General features: G+C 42.1%; 1 protein-coding gene across 4 annotated transcripts in view; it reads left to right on the top strand.

Moving 5' to 3' along the window:
- Positions 1-120: 120 nt before the first annotated feature.
- The window catches only part of LOC125455391 (armadillo-like helical domain-containing protein 4), a 130506-nt gene continuing 111111 nt past the window's right edge, over positions 121-19515 (top strand). The window contains exons 1-4 of one of the 4 annotated variants that reach the window (XM_048537260.2): positions 121-202; positions 3558-3783; positions 8813-8948; positions 16189-16347. The gene's annotated coding sequence lies outside the window, so the exon portion shown is untranslated. The other 3 variants (XM_048537259.2, XM_048537256.2, XM_048537258.2) reach the window with 3 other exon arrangements.

The following is a 19515-nucleotide window of genomic DNA, read 5'->3' as shown; positions in this document are numbered from 1 at the left end:
TACGCGTCTCTACTTTTTTTTGTTTCTGTTTAATGTGACACGTTGATTAATTTAGTTAAAAACTGAACAAAAATCGCAACTTTTTTTCGGGCACTTAATTGGGCTCAATAATCGGTAGAAAGCCCGACAACCGGCAGGCCGGAGGTGGGGAAGATGGAATGCAACGGGAAGCGGGGAATGGAGTGGGACCTTAGTACGGAAGGTGAAATGTTGAGGGGTCTGGGTGAAGGTTAGGGAATGAGGAGGGGTTTACATAGGCTGGATCTGTGTGTGGGAGACGGAATGAGGCAGGGTCCGGGGAATGGGAGATGAAATGTGGCGAGGTCTGGGTGTGGATGGTCGAGTGGGGTTAGGGCTTGAGATTTCGGGTCCGCTCTCGACAACATGTCTGCGAGGTACCAACTCTACACCTAGCCCCAGTCCCAAGCCATGTTGGGTCTGCACCGAGCCCCCAGACCTCCCCCTCACTAAGGATGAACAGTCAGTCCTCAGCACAGGGACTCACTGTCATGCCGCTGCACCCACACATCGATAAATTCTGTTCATGTTTGGATGTCAAACACTTCTTCCGCATCTGCCTCTGCGCCTATTTCTTTAGCCACGAATCTAATCCATCCTCCACAGACCTCTTCTCCCACCTCCAAAAAATCTCATCCTCCTGGATACTGACCCACGGCCTTGGCCTTGGCCTTGACCTCTTCATTTCCAGCTGCTGTTGCGACATCTGTCCACCCCTCTCACTCCAACTTCTCCCCCCATGGAATGTGCAGCCCTCCACTTGAACCCTAACGTCGCCATCAAACCCACGGATAAGGGGGAGGGGGGGAGGTGGATGCTGTAGTGATGTGGTGCACTAACCTTTACATCTCCAAGGCCAGGCACCAACTCTCTGACAACTCCTACCACTCCCTCGATCATGATCCCAGCCCTGACAACCAAAACCACCATCTCTCACACCATTTCATCACCTCAGGTGATGTCACACCCATAGCCTCCAATCCCATTGTTCCCCAACCCCACATCACCTGTTTCTGTCTCCTTCCCAAAATCCTCAAACCATATTGTCCTGGCCGACGCGTTGTCTTCTACCCCAATGAACTCATCTCCACTTATCTTGGCTCTGTTTATTTTGTCTGGTCCAGGAACTCCCCACCATGTCCGGGACGGCACCCATGCCCTCCACCTCCACCAAGATTTACAATTCCCTGGTCCCCAAACCTCATCTTCACTATGGACATCCAATCCCTTTATACTTGTATCCCCCATGCAGATGGCCTGAAAGCCTTCTGCTTCTTACTCTCTCGCAGGCCCAAATAGACCCCCTCTACCAACATCCTCATCCACTTAACAGAATGTGTCCTTATCCTTAACTTCCTTAACTCCTCCCACTTCCCACAGACTAAGGTGGTGGCCATGGGCCCAAGCTATGCCTGCCCCTTTGCAGGATACATGGAACCGACCCTTTTCCGCTGTTACACTGGCACTATCCCCCACCTCTTCCTCAGTTACATTGGTGACTGTATCAGTGCTGCCTAGTGCTCACATGAGGAGCTTGAACAGCTCATGAACTTTATTAACACTTTTCACCTCAACCTCAAATTCAACTGAACCATTTCTGATACCTCCGTCTCGTTCCTGGACCTCTCCATCTCTGGTGACCGCCTTGAAACTGACATCTGTTTCAAGCCCACCGACTCCCACAGCTACCTTGACTACAGTTCCTATCACCCACCCTCCTGCAAGATTGCGATCACCTCCTCCCAATTCCTCCACCTCTGCCGCATTCACACCAAGATGGAGCATTCCACTCATGCACATCCCAGATGTACTCTTATTTCAAGGACTGTAACATCCCTCTCTGGTGACCAGAAATGCCCTCAACCAAATCTCTTGCATTTCTCACACTTCTGCCCTCACATCCCCTCCCCCTAACAAAAATAAAAACAGAATTGCCCTTGTCATCACATTTCATACCATCAACCTTTGCATCCAACGTATCATTCTCCGACACTTTCGCCACTTACAATCTGACCCAAACAGATATTTTCCTCCCCATCCCTATCTGCCTTTCATAGGGAGCGTTCTCTCCGCAACTCCTTCAGCTCCTCCACACTCCCCGCTGACCCTGGCGCCTTCCCCTGCAACCATAGGAAGTGCTACACCTGCCCCTACACCGACACCCCTCACCTCCATTCAAGGTCCAAAACAAACCTTCCATATCAGACAGGGGTTCACCTGTACACCTGTCAACTTGGTCTACTGTATCCACTGCTCCTGACATGGCCTTCTGTAGGTCAATGAGACCAAGCGTAGACTCAGATGGTTTTGTAGAGCATCTGCACACAACAAACAACACCTTCCGCTCTCCAACCATTTTAACGCCCCCTCCCACTCCCTGGGTGGCATATCCATCCTGGGCTTCCTCCAGTGTCACAATGATACCACCCACAAACTGGAGGAGCAACACTTCATATTTTGCCTCAGGAGCCTACAGCCTGATGGCCTAAACATGAAATTCACTAGTTTTGAAATCTTCCCAACCCGGTCCAAGTCTCCCTCTCATGCCTGCCCATCTTCGCTCCCACCCATCTGCCCCGCCCTCCACCCTGACCAATCCTCACCACTCCTTCCCCTTTCCCAGCCCCAGCACCTTCTCTCTATTTATTTTCCAACTCCCTTCCCCCTCCCTATTTCTGAAGAAGGGTCCTAACCCAAAATATCAACTTTCCTGCTCCTCTGATGCTGCCTGACCTGCTGTATTCCTTCAGCTCTGTACCGTGTTGTCTCCAGCATCTGCACTTCTTGCTATCTCTGTGAGGTAGGACGTTCAATGACAGGCAGGGAGTTTATATCGTGTAATTAAACAGCAAGCACACAATACTCAATCAGAATACTGTCAGGTTGAATCAGTTAGGTAGTAGTGATATTGTTATGGAGACAATAAGGACTGCATATGCTGGAAGCCAGAGTCTACAGGTGTGAGGTTTAAAAAGCACGGCAGATCAGACAGCATTCAAAGAGCAGGAAAGTTTGTTTCTGATGTGAATTTAAAAGGGAACATGTCCTCTATTTACACACATGTAAGATCTGACCTCAGTGTAGTTACTGCTATTTCTGTAATTCCAACCTGAATAGCACCTCTGTTAAAAATTTGATCTACTTTGATGTCTGAAAAAATAAACATAGCTCTATCCTATTAAGGAGATTGAGTTGTCTCTTTCTAGTGTTGATGATAACCCAAGAATGTTTAAAGTAAATATTGCTGTTCATTTCTAGTGGAATTGAGTTGAAAAGCTGTGAAGTTATTAAAATTGCCCTGAAGCTTGGTTACAACATTCTTGAAGAACTTTGCATTGTTGTCTCCAATGGAGAAGTTATGTTAAAAAAACTAACAAGGATGATAACAACACTGAGTAGTTATAATGATTAGAAAAAACTGAACGGTCTGAGGTTTGTTTTCTTCCAAAATAAACTCAGGTTGAAAACCCTAATAGTGATCTTTACAATTATGAAGTGAGTTTTTAAAGCAGATATACTGACAACACTTTTGCTTGCAGGCAAACTCTAAAGCTAGAAGACATAGAAGATAATCACCAATAGTTACAACAGTGAAATCACAAAGGATTTCTTACACACATTGGTTAAAATGTGTAACTTCCACAGAAATAATTGAAGTGAATTGCGTGTATACCTTTTAATAGAAAGCTGGATAAACCTTGGAAGGAGAAAGAACTAGGCTGAAAGGCTTATGCGATGCATTATTACTGATATAGACTTGATAAAGTAAGTGGGGAATTAAATAATGTTTTGCTTAATAATGGTCAGCAATACTGTTAAATTTTGTAAAGACAAAGGTCATATGGCCTGGGTCAAAAATAAGATAATTGGTTTAAAGTTTTATGGGTTTTTTTTAATGACTTGAGCTAATACAAACGTGGGCTAACATATATCACAATGCCTTCAAGTAAGGGTTTTTAATCAAACATACAGCTTTACTTTAAAATAATTTTTATGGTTCTGTAGTGAGTTTTGTAATCTTGTCGTTTTAGTCTTTTCAGATGTATCAGTTGGAATGATAATTAGTCATTAAATGGCAAAACTACATACTGTAAGCAGATGCATAAATTGTTCATTGTTGCCAATTTACCTTGGTAAAAATCTATGGAGATGGTAAACTAAGAGAAACAAGTTGTTAACAAAAGGGATAATCTTACAAAGTGATTGGCGTGACAAAGAATTGGACAAAAGTACTCAAAAGAAAGTGATATCACTGGAGACATAGAGCTGCACAGCATGGAAACAGACTCTTTGATCCAACTCATTGATGGCCGACCAGATATCCTAAATTAATCTATTCTCATTTGTTGGCATTTGGCCTGTATACTTCACCAACACCTTCCACCCCAACCTCAAGTTCACCTGGGCCATCTCCAACACATCCCTCACCTTCCTGGACCTCTCAGTCTCCATCTCAGGCAACCAGCTAGTAACTGAGATAATAAAATGTGAGGCTGGATGAACACAGCAGGCCAAGCAGCATCTCAGGAGCACAAAAGCTGACGTTTCGGGCCTAGACCCTTCATCGGTGAGGGGGATGGGGTGAGGGTTCTGGAATAAATAGGGAGAGAGGGGGAGGCGGACCGAAGATGGAGAGAAAAGAAAATAGGTGGAGAGGAGAGTATAGGTGGGGAGGTAGGGAGGGGATAGGTCAGTCCAGGGAAGACGGACAGGTCAAGGAGGTGGGATGAGGTTAGTAGGTAGGAGATGGGGGTGCGGCTTGGGGTGGGAGGAAGGGATGGGTGAGAGGAAGAACAGGTTAGGGAGGCAGAGACAGGTTGGACTGGTTTTGGGATGCAGTGGGTGGAGGGGAAGAGCTGGGCTGGTTGTGTGGTGCAGTGGGGGGAGGGGACGAACTGGGCTGGTTTAGGGATGCGGTTGGGGAAGGGGAGATTTTGAAGCTGGTGAAGTCCACATTGATACCATTAGGCTGCAGGGTTCCCAAGCGGAATATGAGTTGCTGTTCCTGCAACCTTCGGGTGGCATCATTGTGGCATTGCAGGAGGCCCGTGATGGACATGTCATCTAAAGAATGGGAGGGGGAGTGGAAATGGTTTGCGACTGGGAGGTGCAGTTGTTTGTTGCGAACCGAGCGGAGGTGTTCTGCAAAGCGGTCCCCAAGCCTCCGCTTGGTTTCCCCAATGTAGAGGAAGCCACACCGGGTACAGTGGATGCAGTATACCACATTGGCAGATGTGCAGGTGAACCTCTGCTTAATGTGGAATGTCATCTTGGGGCCTGGGATAGGGGTGAGGGAGGGGGTGTGGGGGCAAGTGTAGCATTTCCTGTGGTTGCAGGGGAAGGTGCCGTGTGTGGTCAGGTTGGAGGGCAGTGTGGAGCGAACAAGGGAGTCACGGAGAGAGTGGTCTCTCCGGAAAGCAGACGGGGTGGGGATGGAAAAATGTCTTGGGTGGTGGGGTCGGATTGTAGATGGCAGAAGTGTCGGAGGATGATGCGTTGTACCCACTCCCCCTCCCATTCTTTAGATGACGTGTCCATCATGGGCCTCCTGCAATGCCACAATGATGCCACCCGAAGGTTGCAGGAACAGCAACTCATATTCCGCTTGGGAACCCTGCAGCCTAATGGTATCAATGTGGACTTCACCAGCTTCAAAATCTCCCCTTCCCCCACCGCATCCCTAAACCAGCCCAGTTCGTCCCCTCCCCCCACTGCACCACAAAACCAGCCCAGCTCTACCCCTCCACCCACTGCATCCCAAAACCAGTCCAACCTGTCTCTGCCTCCCTAACCTGTTCTTCCTCTCACCCATCCCTTCCTCCCACCCCAAGCCGCACCCCCATCTCCTACCTACTAACCTCATCCCACCTCCTTGACCTGTCCGTCTTCCCTGGACTGACCTATCCCCTCCCTACCTCCCCACCTATACTCTCCTCTCCACCTATCTTCTTTTCTCTCCATCTTCGGTCCGCCTCCCCCTCTCTCTCTATTTATTCCAGAACCCTCACCCCATCCCCCTCTCTGATGAAGGGTCTAGGCCCGAAACATCAGCTTTTGTGCTCCTGAGATGCTGCTTGGCCTGCTGTGTTCATCCAGCCTCACATTTTATTATCTTGGATTCTCCAGCATCTGCAGTTCCCATTATCTCAGCTAGTAACTGATGTCCATTTCAAGCTCACCGACTCCCACGGCTACCTAGAATACACCTCCTCCCACCCACCCTCCTGCAAAAATTCCATCCCCTATTCCCAATTCCTCCGCCTCCACTGCATCTGCTCCCACGATGAGGCATTCTACTACCGCACATCCCAGATGTCCAAGTTCTTCAAGGACCGCAACTTTCCCCCCACAGTGGTCGAGAACACCCTTGACCGTGTCTCCTGCATTTCCCACAACACATCCCTCACACCCTGCCCCCGCCACAACCGCCCCAAGAGGATCCCCCTCGTTTTCACATACCACCCCACCAACCTCCGGATACAACGCATCATCCTCCGACACTTCCACCATCTACAAACCGACCCCACCACCCAAGACATTTTTCCATCCCCACCCTAGTCTGCCTTCCGGAGAGACTACTCTTTCCATGACTCCCTTGTTCGCTCCACACTGCCCTCCAACCCCACCATACTTGGCACCTCCCCCTGCAACCGCAGGAAATGCTACACTTGCCCCCACACCTCCTCCCTCACCCCTATCCCAGGCCCCAAGATGACTTTCCATTTTAAGCAGAGGTTCACCTGCACATCTGCCAATGTGGTATACTGAATCCATTGTACCCGGTGTGGCTTCCTCGGAGGCTTGGGGACTGCTTTGCAGAACACCTCCACTCGATTCGCAATAAACAACTGCACCTACCAGTCGCGAACCATTTTAATTCCCCCTCCCATTCTTTAGATGACATGTCCATCATGGGCCTCCTGCAGTGCCACAATGATGCCACCCAAAGGTTGCAGGAACAGCAACTCATATTCCGCTTGGGAAGCCTGCAGCCCAATGGTATCAATGAGGACTTCACCAGCTTCAAAATCTCCCCTTCCCCCACCGCATCCCAAAACCAGCCCAGCTCATCCCCTCCACCCACTGCATCCCAAAACCAGCCCAGCCTGTCTCTGCCTCCCTAACGTGTTCTTCCTCTCACCCATCCCTTCCTCCCACTTCAAGCCACACGTCCATTTCCTACCTACTAACCTCATCCCACCCCCTTGACCTGTCTGTCTTCCCAGGACTGACCTATCCCCTTCCTACCTCCCCACCTATACTCTCCTCTCCACCTATCTTCTTTTCTCTCCATCTTCGGTCCGCCTCCCACTCCCTCCCTATTTATTCCAGAACCCTCTCCCCATCCCCCTCTCTGATAAAGGGTCTAGGCCTGAAAGGTCAGCTTTTGTGCTCCTGAGATGCTGCTTGGCCTGCTGTGTTCATCCAGCTTCACACTTTGTTGTCCCTCTAAACCCTTCCTATTCATATATCCATCCAGATGTCTTTTAAGTGTTGTAATTGTACCAGCCTCCACTACTTCCTCTGGCAGCTCATTCCATACTCCATGACCATTACATTTAAAGAAATCCATTAAAAATTGGGCAGACATTTCATAGCAAATCCACGATTAACCATGAACTGTCATGTGTTGTTCACAAGTTAGCAAACCAATTAGAGTTCAGGATGTCACTGATCACACACAGGATAACAGCTACCCAGGGTTAATAAATGATGACTCTTATGATTCATGATACAAGACAGAAGTGGGAGTAGAAGAAGAATTTCAGTCTGCAGAAAGGAAAACAAAATCCTTTCCCACTCAACTAGAAGCATAGACTGGCATCCAGAAGTGTATCAACTGAAAACCATTGCTTTTATTAAGTACTTTTTCTTTCATACTTGTTATGATAAACTCAAATTCTGTAAATCTTGCAAAAACATATTTAGGCTTGGAATGGATCTTGTAACTGAGCACAACGTGTACCTTTTTAGATTGGTGCATTCAAACTCTGTCCAAAATCTTAATTGACTTACGTTTTACGGTTAAAGATAAAGCAAACCTCAAAATCTTGGATAACAAGGTGTAGAGCTGGAGGAACATAGCAGGCCAAGCATCTTGTCAAAATCTTAGAATGTGTTAGATCGACATTTGATGTAAAAACAAGAAACAATGCACAATTATGACATCCCTTTTATCAATCCATGATCTTTCTGTTTTTCATGCAAGCCAGTGGCTAGAACAAAGGTATTATAAGCAAATCTCCCCAAGTTCACTATGGAAACAAAAACAAGACTCACATGAAATATTCTGCCAAGTAGTCAATGTCATTGCTATTATTTTTAACTGGTGACCTTGGGCATTTACTTCAGTCTGCAACTGCAAGAAACTCAGACAAGTATCAAACTGCTTTTCATAAGAACATAAGAACTAGAAACAGGACTAGGCCGTTTAACTTGGCATGTTAAAGATAAGGTTAAAAATAATAGCAATGACATTGACTACTTGGCAGAATATTTCATGTGAGTCTTGTTTTTGTTTCAATAGTGTACTTGGGGAGAGTTGTTTATAATACCTTTGTTCTAGCTACTGGCTTACATTAAAAAGTGAAAAAGTGCTGTTCAACCTAATCCTATTTTCTAGTTTTTGGTCTGCATTTCAAGAATTTACAGATTTTAAATTCATAGAAATGTAGAGAGTGGCAGTAGGCTGTTTGGCCCTTTGTATCTGTTCTGATATTCAACATAATCATGACTGATCATCCAGCTCAGTAACCTGAGTCTGTTTTCACTACATACTCTTTGATTCCTTTAGGCCTATGAACACAAAGGACTGTTTAATCTAGTTGTTGCTGTATGAATCTCAGCTTGTAAAAACCCCTCGTGCCATATCATTTGCAACTAAACTTTCCCCACTTGTTGAACAAGCATCAGTGTAAACACCATTAACAGTAAGTATTGATAACTTGTGTTTAAAAAGCATGGCAATTTCTTCCACAATTGTTGATTGTTAAAAGAGTCCTTTTCCCAAATCAGTCCATAATCAAATACAGAAAACTCAAAAAAAGACGGCCTTTATATACCTCCACCACTTCAAAAATGCATTTCACCTTGCGATATGTGGTACAGAAACAATAAAATACAAAACTTGCATCCATTCATCTCCCCCCCCCACTACTTATACAATGTTACACAAACTTAGCATTACTTAAGCTTTTAAATTATTTTACACCCAGGACAATGTATTAATAATTTCATTTTCTTTGCCATCAATGTGAATAATCTTTATGTTGAATAGTTGAAACAAAAACTCCCCTTAAATAGTATTGAATTTCAAATTATAAAGTTTTGAATGCAGGTCAGTGCATTATAGTCACTGCTAATTATGTTTCATCGCTACTGAGCCAGACACAGTTCAAAGTTTTGAAGAGCCAATAATAATCCCAAAGTTTCTTTTTCGACAGTAGAAATTCTCCTTTCAATATTGGTTTAGTTTTTAGAAAAGTATCTCACTGGCTTTGCTATTCATAACTTATCATCCTGTATCAAGACTGCACCTAATCCAAGTCACTAGCAATAATCACCATTTTGAAGGATTTGGAAAAATCAAGGGCAGCCAACACTGCTCATTTATTAGTATTGCCCTCTACTTCCCAAAACCTGCCCGGTTTTCTGCCAAGCATACCAGTTTCTCTTGTTTCTTAACAAATTAGTTAAAGGTAAGGTTATTATGCTGAAATTACGCAAAATTTCTGGTAAAACCCACATTCCTAAAAGTGTGATGATTTCTCATTTAGTTTTAGGAACAGAGAATTCTATTAGATCCTATACTTTCACATTCTTGACAACATTTGCCTCTATCCAGCAATGTGCCCTACATAAGATACTCTTGCCTTCATGGATTTCTCTTTGACACATTTATTACTAAGCCAGCCAACTGCAATCGCTTAGACATCCTCTTCCCTATAACAGTTACCTTTTCAACATCTATGTGACATAACCAGTTCTTCTTCATACGATCTAGGGTATTTACGGGGTGGCACGGTGGCTCAGTGGTTAGTACTGCTGCCTCACATTGCCAGTAACTCAGGTTCAATCCCACTCCTCAGGCGACTGTCTGTGTAGAGTTTGCACATCCTCTCCGTGTCTGTGTGGGTTTCTTCCGGGCGGTCCGGTTTCCTCCTACAGTCCAAAGATGTGCAGGTTAAGTGAATTGGCCGTGCTAAATTGCCCGTAGTGCTCAGGGATGGTTACAGGGGGATGGGTCCGGGTGGGATGCTTTGAGGTTCGGTGTGGAGTCATGGGGCAGAAGGGCCTGTTTCCACACTGTAAGAATTCTGTGATTCTATTCTATTTCTTAGATAAATCATTTTACTAACGTTTCTCGCTACTTTGTACGGAAATGTGCTTTCAGAGATTCACCTTGCAAAGGCAACAACACCAAAACTTTATCATCCACTTGAAATGTTTTAGTTACTGAATGTTTATCTGCCCATTCTCTCAATTATATCAGCAAAATTTCCAAATGCTTTTGTGCTATCTTGCATGCTCTGAGAGTTCTCCCGGATACATGGACACATAACTCAACATTGAGAATTCATCAGTTTGGTTCAAGAACATCTCCCAAATCAATTTTAGAGGACCTCTATTTCATGATCATATGTCAATTCAAATGGTCTAAACTGAGTTGACTCATTTTAGTGAATCTCTGTGCACAAATAGTAAGAAATCTAATCCTTTGTCCCAGCCCTGTAGGTATTCATGACAGTATGCCATAATCATGGTTTGAGAGTACATTGGTATCACTCCAAAGCTCCCTGTGTTTGCAGATGATACGCAGTTGAGTTCACATTTTTTATGTCCACAGATAAAGTTAGAAACTTGACTAAATTATATCTCACGTGTAGTCCAAAACGAGTAATAAAAACCTGAGTTAACCTTTCCACTGCTACCCCAACCTTATTTGTGGTTCAAAGAATAAAAGGGAAATGTGCTAGTGAAACTCAACAGGTCTGGCGGCATCTGTGGAGACATAAATAGAGAAAACATTTTGAGTTTGATATGACTTCTTTAGAACTGCAGGGAGCTAGAAAATACAGCTTTTTCAGGCTGTAGTCAGAGGGGGAGGAGGCAAATGGACAGATGATGTCAGTGCCCACAGCATGAAACCAAGGGAGTGCTAATGGTGGTGAATGAAAGATAGGCAGACAAAATGGATGTGAGTGTTAGATGTGAAAAGAAGAAGGAAGTAAATTGTAACCTTTAGCTTGGGAAGTTTAAAAGATCAGAAGGGATAATTGCAAAGTACCTCAGCGGCAGAAACTCTTACTATTTTGTTGAGAAAATAATTAAGTTTTTCTTTTGAAAATTAGTGGGAAAAAATCTAAGAGGGGATTCAGTTGCAAAACCCAGTGCTGTATTGATGATAAGACATTATGGGATAATGTACATGCAACAAAATATGCGAATAAACAAAGATTGAAAATCAGTGTTGCAGAAATAAAACACATGCTGGAGAATAGAGAAATCTCAAAATTGAAATGAGTGGAAATTGTGCATATCAATTTTTGGAAAAGGAATTCCTGTTTAATCAATTTAGTATAGTTCTTTGTGGGAGTAACATGCTGTGGATTAAAGGGCACCCATGGATGTACTGCACTTAGATTTCCAGGTGCCACATCAGACAATTACAGAAACTGACACCTAATGATGTAAAGAGAAATATATTGCTGTGGATATAAGATTAGCTAACAAGAAATAGAAAGTAGTCATAAATCAGGCCTGAGGGGTCGAATAGTCTAGTCCTGCGCTTCTTCTGCATGTCCTTATGTCCTTATTAGGTACATGTGCAGAGTGCTATGATTGGATAACCTGCATTGCAATGCTTTCCATAACTATATGATTAAATTCAGTGTTCCTGATGGTGATCTGGTGTTTCTTGATTCCAATCCCCAAGTAATAGGTATGTGGTTCCCTGTGAATGAGGTGATCTTAAGTTATCCACTTTGTAGATAACGAGTGTGGTATCAGGTGTGGAGAACAAGAAGCAGCACATCATTTCAATAGTGGAAAATGTTCCAGCAATGCACTTCTGATAATCTCAACTTCTGCTGGTATAATAATACAACAGCTGTTAGAATAGTGTAAGTAAATTTATATTTACAAAAGTTGGGAGCAGGCAGCAACGCAAATTTCTTTGAAGTTCCTGGCTTGCAGTCCAACATAGTTTAGCTGGCCTTTAAATATAGTGCTAGCAACTTCAACCTTCGAAGGTCCTTTCACAACATGCACTTTCAGTTCCCTCGCCTCATATCATTCACTAGTCATCACACATTATCTTACATTGAAATTATTTTTAAAAATCGCCACAAGCAATTTAAATAGCACAATTTGGTTTTCTAACTAGAAACATTGAGGAGAGAAAGACTTACTGCCTTCTCAAGTTTGGTTTCCTTAACTATTCTTCTCCCAGGTAACTTATACTTTGCATTTCAAGCCACATGGTAGTTCTTCCTTTGAGTATCTTTCACATGCCCTTAAATTTAAAATATTGCACTATATTTTTGCCTCCATATAATCCTCCTTGGTCTTTGATACCAAGAAAGTAACACTGTGGTAGTCCCTATTTTAGACCTCAATTGTCGAACAAGTGAAACCGCAGAAGATCAACGTTACCCATCTACAATTTAAAATAGCTCAATTAGTTGGGGACATTTTCACGCTCACTTAACAATGTATCCTTTAAGGATCAATTTAAATTACTTATCTTGAAGGCAGTGTCGATAGGCAAACTAGAGGCACGTGCCTCAGCTTCACCTGTACAATGTCCTAGAAATAAATCTTTTCCATTTTGTTCATTCACATGCCAGGGTCAGCTGGGATGCTTGGCCTCTTCAGGGATGCTTTGATACATCTCTAAAGCATTTCCACCATCCTTTTGGGAGCAGCCTGCTGTGACTGTGCTCTGAGTAGCATTTTATATGACATATACATATGCATAATTCTTCAGGATGTTACAGTCAAGTGAAGAGAGGTGAAATGGCTCCCCTTTCATCATAATCTTGGTTGACCAGCATAGGTTTCTCAAATACAACATATTTCCAATGCAGTGGTTATTTAATGTTTATGCTTTATGATCATAAAGGATAATCAGACAGGTTTACTTGAGATTTTTAGAAAGAAAAGAGCTTAATTTTAATTGTTATTAATTGGTCTGAGCAGACTAATAAGTTCCAACTTTCACATTACACAGTTGAAATTCACACTCTCTCAAATAGATTACAGAGCAAGATTACGGATTACTTGGAAAAAAATAAGCAACTTGGAGTCCAGTAAAATGAAAGTGGTATATAGCTAGCTTCTGGCAGTCCTGCTGTTTTCTAGTCAAAGATATAGTCAGACTATTTATCTATTCTTTTGGAGGTAGTAGCCATTGCTGAGATTAATAACAGAAGAGATGTGAAAAGTGCAAACAACTTGGCAACAAAAACATAATTGAAAAATGATTAATTGCTATGCAAAAAACATATTAGAAGCCTAAGTTAATTAGATTGCTTTCAGAATAGAAGTTAAGAGTAAAAACAGAAAAGGTTGGCAATGTACAGCAGATGAGAAAAATAATGACACAGTTTTTGGGCCGTTAAGAACTGTATACTTTAATTTGGCATCCCTGGAGATTGAATTGCTTATGTCTAGTAGTTTAAGAAAACAATCAAAATAATTAAATTGCTTTCAAATGAAGTCATATGTTTACTTTCAAGGCTCAATTTTTTTGCAACTGGGTGAACTGTGCATTGACTTATGACAGACACAGAAAATTCCTCATTTGCTGCTATTAGTCCAACTGACCACAGCAGAATTATCTGGTATAAAAATTGCAACTGGGAATCTAGCGATGACTAATAGGATCTTTGACTAGTAAACTGAATAAGTGCAATAAGGACTCTCATTGTCATTTCATTTCAATACTTACATCTGCATGATGCGTGGATGTGTTCCTGGATCCTTTTGTGCATTTTTTAAAACAATAAAAAGAAAAGCACAGTGTCAAAGTGCTTTTTCACTGAGCTTTACTGCTTATTGGTTATTTGTTAAAATGCTTTGAAAAATCTGTGAAACCCCAACCTTTAGCATTGTAGAAACACCACAAACATCCTGTAAAATGTTGACTTGGTCCGGTTGAACAGAGTGCTTGCTTTGAGTAAGTTTGAAATAAAATGCTGGAGCTCTAATATGCAGCCTCAACAGGACATTTCATGGTAAAGAGAAAGTAAGACCTTACTATATTCTAGATGGGTAGTAAGAATGGATCTGGCATATCTTGTGTTTTCTCAATAATCTTTCAGATATAGAAAATCCTGGGGCTAAGATATGCTTCATAAGACAAGTTAATGTCAGAATTTCAAAAGTTGGTGAAAGGGAAAGACTGCAAAGTTCTTCAATAAACAGTGGTTAATATTCAGTAAGTGACTATTTACAAGGTTTGTAGTGTTTCCGTATAAACTTTAGGCATGTTGCTAAAATGTGGTTGTACGGCAACAGTTGAAACTAATCAGCAATGTACATTCCATTGTATTTTAGTTTCTATGAACATTTAATAATGTAACTGTAAGTTCCATAGGCAATCTATTGCATCCTCTTGTCACTTCAGTGGAAGGTCTTCCAAATGGTTACTTACATTTTAAATGACCTTCCAGAAGTCTAGTCATTCATGAGTTCTTGACAGTATAGAAATACAAAAAGTTACCTGATTCCCCAGGAGTCAACTTTGAAAAGATAAATTGTCCGTATTCTATGCTTCTTTGAAAGTTAAAATCTTTACCTTTGAAAGGGTTGAATAGGCATTCAATTTCAGTTAATTAAGGGTTAAATAGGGAAGAGCAGTTTCAGATGTGTTTTAATAAAAGGGCAGAACTGAGGATCACAGATACTGAAGAAGGGACAGCTGGGCCAAACAATCATCAAAGGTAAGGAGCAAGGGTGAGCAACGCCAAGGGTAAAATCAATGCTGGTTCACTTGAATAATGGTCATTGAATTTCATCTCAGTTTGTCAAGTTGAACAACACTTGGTCATGGGTGCATGATGCAAGCTGAGCAAGAGATAAGGAATAAACATGGTGTAGCTTGTTTTCCAAACAAATGCTGTAAGGTAACAACTTGAAACTGCATACCATCTTTAATAGTGTTAAATATTCCAAGGCATTTCACAGTTGTCATATCAAACAAAATTTGACATGTTGTATAAAGAAAAAGTTGTACAAGTGATCAGGTATCTGACAAAATTGTAGGTTTGAGGGAATCTGTCAGGAGAATAGAGGATTAGCAAAGTAGACAGATTTAGGAAGGGAATTATAAGGGGCTTACAGGTAGGCAATGCTGCTATGGAGGGGCAAGGGAAATCAGGGTGCATGAGAGGCCAGAATTGGAGAAACATGTAGATCGAAAAAAATTGTTGAGCTGGAGGAGGTTAGAGATGGGAAAGGGCAGGCAATGGAGGAAGTTGAACACTAAGAACTGGATTTTGGTGAAGCGGATAATTGAACTATTTTAAAAAGCTAACTACATACTACTTCCACCCTTTTGACATTTTACCAGTATTGGGAGGGGCAATTATATAATACTCATCTGCTTACATTTGTGCTATTAACCTATTTACAAATAAAATAGGCATTCAGATAAAGATCCTTTAATTCTAAATCTTTACTATTTCCTTTGGCCAATTTTCTGATGCATTATTTCTTTTCAACTTCCCAAATCCCCCCCTCATGTATTTAGATAAAAAACAACCTTTTCTACGGTCCTGGTATTCGCTAGTTCTGGTGAATTTCACTCCGGATACAGGTCCTTCTTTGCCCGGTACTGGACCATTCAAACGGCTTTATCTCAATTCAATCCCCAAACCCGCCTCTCTAGGGTTTCGGTGGAACGCAAAAATTAGAGAATCTGGGAAATTCCAATATCGTCACAATAAATTATGTTAGGATAAAGCTTTATTTTGTTTAAATGTTAAAATGATTGAGTATTTTCGATATAAGGAAATACCGCTATCGTATCGAGAATAGTTATTTTGATAGCTGAACCGCGCTGTGTTATTGCTGTAGCTTTGTTTTGTAAATGTCAAGGCGAGGTTGGGAAAACTGCCCTCAGCTCTGCTTCATGCTAATACTGGGCTAAACCGTGCATTGCTCCAGCCAAACGCGCGGCGTCCTGGAGGAAAGCCGAGACGGTGACGAGAGCTCAACACAATCAACGCAACGACGACGAAGACAAAAAAAATTGACGCTTGCGAGAGGATTTGCAGTGAAATAAAGAAATGTAAGAGAAATCACATGAATCCCTTCCAGAAACAGGTGAGTCGCCGTTGGTTTATTTCACCGTTGTACACCTCCTTGGATCTGGCTATACTGCACTGGGCAAAAAAAAAGCCCCGTTAGCTGCATAAATTTGGGTGATGCACCGCCAAGAGGAATAGAAAGGATGTAATGGGCGCTCATATTGCTGACGGAGCTTAATATGAGGTAATAAACAGTATTGCGTGGTTAATTTAAGGGTACAAAGATTTTTTTTGCTCTCACTGACAGAATAGCTGCTTGTTCTTGAATGCACGGTTGGTGTTTTCTTTCGAATGACGCTTAACCACGGAAGATTTCAGTTATTTGCGATATAGGTTGAAAAAATAGTTTCAAAAATCTGCAAAAACTGGTCAGATAAGGGGTGCATCTGGAACCTGGCATTTAACATTGTCTTCAGTGTAATGCTGACAGTACGTGTATATTATTTATGTGTACTACATGTTATGTGCCATGTTTACCGGGAACATTTTCCTGCTGGCTTTAACACATGTCAAGTAGAATCGAACCCAAAGAGCGTATAGTACAAGCAAATATCCTAATTCTACTGCAGGCTGAACGAAATTTCCTCCTTTTGCCCTTTGGTCCCCCACCCGCTGCTCCATGAATTTCCTCGCATGAAACCATTCAGCAATTGAATATTTAAGATAGCAATTTCCTCCTTTTAAATTACCCAACACGATAAAGTAATGTTAAGATGATTTTTGTATTTGACAGTATTTGGTTTTTATTTTCCTTTCATTTTTGTGGTTCCACAATTCACTGTGATATTTTGGAATGTGCATTCAATACAGTTTTTTCAATTAATTATTCTCCTACACGAAGTAAATATTTAATTCTATCATTTTATTCCCGAGATGGTTTAGACTCCATTACAATTTATTTTTATTGCGCCGATTTTATCTCCCACTTGTAAATGGTTGCAGTGCTCTTGCCAGTTTTCCTGGGAGAGTTGACTCTCTGTCAAATTATCCTTTTTACATTTAAAGAGAATGTAAATGGTTGATGGTACTTACAGCTTCTGCTGTGTTCTTGAAAAACTCTCTTAACAGTCATGAATATCTCATTCAATTTTAATTCAAATGCCCAGGAATGTTGGTAAATTTTAAAAAATTCTTCATTACCTGTTCCATTCACCTCCCACCCCAATCCGATATTGAGAAATGATGGCTAGTTTCACAAGTTATTCTTTCTGATGCAAGAAGTTGGTGGGGTAGATGTGGAGATGTAGATTGTGTGTAATTTTTAGGAAAGAACTAAAGGTTGTGGTTAAAAGCTCAGCTACTTCTGTGGGGCACTACATAAATACAAATGATCAATATTTACATATGCACACTTCTAACAGGGATTGCTGGGTAATCACTGTATAACCACTGAATAACCACAGACTAATTGAACTGGGTGGACTTTGCTGTGCTGTCAATTCAGTGAAATTTTATGCTGTTGCTTTTCTGTTATGACTTTGCTGGAAGTACAGTGGAAATGGTAATTATTTTCTTAGCTTAATCACCGCTGTACCTGCTGATGAAACAGCAGTTGCAGAATGGGAGCAGCTCCAAGTAAATTGCTGACTATGCTTTCTGCATCAGTTACTAACTGTAAGCGCATTTCACAGCCCGTAACCCTACATGTGAAAATGAAACGTCACCTGCTGTCCAATCTACATATCTCCAAATTGAATTTAGTTCTGTGTCTCTTCGTTTAAAAAAAAATCAATTACTGCATAAGTCTGTTCTAAGCAACTTTACCCAAACCCTTAAAAACCAAAAGAACTGCGGATGCTGTAAATCAGGAGCAAAAACAAAGTTGCTGGAAAAGCTCAGCGAGTCTGGCAGCATCTGTGGAGGAGAAAACAGGGTTAAAGTTTTGGATCCGGTGACCCTTGCTCAGAATTCATGTTTTATAATTTCAACCAGCCCTTTCAAAGGTCTCATTCCTTTGTTCTCATGAAGATTTTTGTAGGCCACTCAAATTAGAAAGACTTCACCAGGCAGCATCTTACTGAATCTGCACTGTCAATTGAACACCCTATAATGTGGGGCTCAAAGACACTCCCCACCACCTTAAGGGCAGTTAGAATGGGTAACAAATACTGGCTTTGCCAGTAACACTCTTTGCCATGAAAGAAGTTTAAAAAAATCATACATTGTTCCACAAATGGATTTGTGATAGTTTGCTATAGGTTTGCTATCATCTCTAGCTTTTTAAATCTGTAACTCATCATAAGCTGCAGCATTCCATTAACATTTTTATGGCTTTATTGATTCAAAGTGCTGTTTTATTGTATTCTCCACAAGCCAGCTTGCTTTGTTCATCTACAAAGCTTTCTTGATTCAAAGTAGAGTTATTACTTTCTTTAACCAAAAGTACTACCTCAATTTACTGACATTGAAATCCATCTGCTATTTAATTTTACCAACTTCATCATCTCATTAACTTTTTTTTTAGCTTCCTTTCGCTCCTCATATTTACTATGGCTCCCACAGTAGTATGTCTGCAACACTAGATTCGCTTCAGCTGTGTATCTAAGTCACTGATGTGTTGGTGCAGTCATAAGATAGATCTCCATAGAACAAAACTATCCACTTCCGGTCACAGTGCGAAAATATCTTTAACTCATCCTCACTGGCCCCATCTGACCATTTCTTTATTTAAGTTGCCACCTGGATGACTTGGACATGGGAATAGAGGGCTCTGTGTTTGCTGACAAGGTGTTGTGGCTTGGTGATGTCTGCTTGAACCACAAGCCAGACAGGCAATGGGGAGGTCACCACTGGGCCTTACCCTGAAGCAAGTCCTTGGGGGTACCTTTTCTACTGAGAGCTGCAGGGCAGGTAGAGGCTGGCAGATTTTGTGGTTGGCAAGTCTACAAGGGAAGCTGTGGCTGTTTCAGGAAAGAAAAAAGTGACCCAGGCTACTGGTAAATCATGTTTGGGGAGAAAGGGTTGTGGTTTAATGGCAAAGGGTTGAGAGGAGAGGACAGGGGTGCAGGAGAGTTAGGAGCAAGGTCAAAGATGGGGCACTCAGCAGCCCCAGCCCCTTCCAATATCCAGTTGCTTGATCAGGCATAAAAATCTCCTAGGAGCGAAAAACTGGGAATGTATTTTTAGCTGCTGGGTTTGCCTGGAGCTGGGTAAATGCCAGCAACGGTAGGCTGAGACCACTATG

This window comes from Stegostoma tigrinum, chromosome 10 (assembly GCF_030684315.1).
Source record: "Stegostoma tigrinum isolate sSteTig4 chromosome 10, sSteTig4.hap1, whole genome shotgun sequence".
Lineage (NCBI taxonomy): Eukaryota > Metazoa > Chordata > Chondrichthyes > Orectolobiformes > Stegostomatidae > Stegostoma > Stegostoma tigrinum.
This window is presented reverse-complemented; position numbering and strand designations above follow the sequence as displayed.